Consider the following 2590-nt stretch of genomic DNA (forward strand, 5'->3'; position numbering starts at 1 on the left):
TTTTTAGTAGAGATGAGGTTTCACCGTGTTGGCCAGGCAGGTCTTGAACTCCTGACCTCAGGTGATCCGCCTGCCTCTGCCTCCCGAAGTGCTGGGATTACAAGTGTGAGCCACCACACCCAGCCTAAAAATAGTGACTTGTAATTTAAAAGCATTTTGGAGTTACTCTGCAAGTACCTGTTTCAGAAACAGCTCTGGGAGGCCTTCCTCTTTTTGAGCACGGGTCAGATGACCTCCAGGTCAGCATGGCCCTGTCTCCCCACAGGGGTCTCTGTTTTAAGGGGGCTCCCAGTGTCTTCTCCCCACCTGTGCAGGTGGAGATGGATGTGGACCAGCAGCGCCTGGCAGGAGGCGGTGGGGTCTGTTCCTCCCACCTGCAGGCAGCCCTGGGGGAAGTGCTGCCCTCCTCACCCCCCAGGGCTCTGAGGTGTGGAAGGGCAGGGGCAGGAACGGCGTCCCTCAGGAGCCAGCGTGACCCTGGAGCCCCCGAGTCCCTGAGGAAAGTGTTGGTGCCCTCCAGCATGGGGCTCCTTCTCATCCTGTACCCCTGGCTGCTACCCAGCCTGGTGGGCCAGGCAGGCAGGTGGACAGGGTGGGCAGGCGGGCAGGCGGTCAGGCAGCCCTCTCCCACAGTCCTCATCGACGGGGTGGAGTGCAGCGACGTCAAGTTCTTCCAGCTGGCCGCGCAGTGGTCCTCGCACGTGAAGCACTTCCCCATCTGCATCTTCGGACACTCCAAGGCCACCTTCTAGCCCCACCCACCGAGAGGCCCACCTCCCGCCCCACGCTAGGAGGGGCCCAGCTGCATTTCTGTTAACATTTCAGTTTACTACAGAGACAGACCCTTAAAACACAAAGAGAAACAGTCTTAAGTATGAATGTGCTCACAACCTGGAAACTAACGGGGGAGCTCCTGCCAGGAGCCGAATAACTGCTCTGCTTATTAACCCCAACGTTCGGCCCGGGGCTGGGAGGCCAGAAGGACGGTGCTGAGCTGCGGATCGCAGAAGGCGTGCTCTGGTCTCAGGAGCCACCCAGAGCCTCCATGTCCTGTTCTTCCGGAAAGTCAGGACTCTGCTTCCTCAGGGAGCCTGGGGCAGGCGGAGCTCAGTGGCCTCAGGCCGAGGGGCCATGGGGCCGCTCAGTCCCGTTGGGGGTGTCCTGAGTTAAGCCTGGGGGGCCGTCCTGCCCGCCTGAGAGATGCCCCCAGCACCGCACACTCGTGGTTCCCAATAAACTCCTGCCTGCGGCGGAGGTTTTATAGCAGCAGATATTTTTAATGCTTTTAAATACATGTTCTAATGTAGCTGCCAAACATGTTGGTCTTCTGAAGTCCCCCTGGGGCTGGGCAGAGCCAGCAGAGCCTGCCCCCACTTCCCCAGCCCCTGCCCCACCCCGCCTCAGACCTTCCCCACTCTTAGGCTGTTCTTGAAACACCATGAGGTTTCCGTGTGTAGTCCCTGTCCCAAACTTAGCAAGCACAGGGGCCTCCACAGCCCCAGGCGGCCCCAGAAAATGTTCCAGAGCCCAGCTTCTTACACAGTGAGATGCTGCTGGTGTTGGCCTGAGGTGGGGGCCGCTTCCTCCCACTCTACCCCAGTGGGTATATCTGAGGCCAGCCATGTGGGTATTTGGGTTGAAATTCAGGTTTTGGTGAATGTGGGGCAGGCGTCCAGGTGTGTTTGTGTCACTTGCTGCAACACTGTGGCCTATGAAGATTCCAACAGGATGGTCTGACCAGAGGGGCTGGCACTCTGGAGTCGGGGGTGCAGCCAGGTACCCTGTGCAGGGCCTGGGAGGCTCTCCAGGCCACAGCCCTCAGAGAGCGCTGGGTCCCGTGTTGTGTGTGGGTTCCATGTCCTCCACACAGCAGGAGAGGGGCCTCCCTGACCTCAACACCTGCCCCATCAGTCTTGCTTCTCCCCAGCAAGCCTGCACTCTGGGGTCTCCATAGGAGCTGGGGAAGCTGGGGCCCTCCCAGGGACCCTAGTCGCCACTGGGGGCTCTTGGCCTGGTTTCATAAGATGGAGCACTGCACAAGGCTATGCTCAGAAAGCTGGTAAACGAAGGGCAGGGTGGGCCTCGAGCCTGGGCTGGAGGGGTCTCTACCCTTGCTGGCCTGAGAGATGGCCCATATTTCTTATTTGTGACCCCCTGCTCTTCCTAGCCACCCCCCCAGGTGGCTGAACAGGGTGCTTTTGTTGTGGCGAGGGGCCAGGATGTGACCTGGGGTGCAGCCTCAGGCCCCGGGGTTCAGGCCTCAGAGGTAGCCTGTGTGCAGGGCTGCGGCAGAGCCCCAGCCCCTCCCAACCAGAGCCCCTCCACAGCAGGGCCTCCAGGTTCACCTGGGACCAGGACCCTGGGGCACACCCCAGGGTCGGGGAGGGGTAGGAAGGCCTCCCATTGAATCCTGGCTTCAGGCTTTGCCCTAAGAGGGGTCTAGAGTGAGGGTGTGGGCCCCCGGCTGATGGCCTCTGACCCCGGCAACACTCAAACAGGTGGGACCCTGACCATCTCGTTCTAGCCGCCCCCGCACTGGGCTGCAGAGCATCTGTTTTTCTGCTTTTCCAGTTTCTTTTTTTTTTTTTTT

The 2590-nt window shown here is 60.1% G+C and overlaps 1 pseudogene across 1 annotated transcript; it reads left to right on the forward strand.

The window, feature by feature from the left end:
• The first annotated feature begins 1616 nt into the window (after positions 1-1616).
• Positions 1617-2315, forward strand: LOC105541745 (annotated as a pseudogene). Its single transcript, XR_001006378.1, has one exon. The product of XR_001006378.1 is annotated as an uncharacterized LOC105541745 (transcript).
• Positions 2316-2590: the final 275 nt, after the last annotated feature.

The sequence above is a fragment of the Mandrillus leucophaeus genome, unplaced genomic scaffold, assembly GCF_000951045.1.
Source record: "Mandrillus leucophaeus isolate KB7577 unplaced genomic scaffold, Mleu.le_1.0 Scaffold244, whole genome shotgun sequence".
NCBI lineage: Eukaryota > Metazoa > Chordata > Mammalia > Primates > Cercopithecidae > Mandrillus > Mandrillus leucophaeus.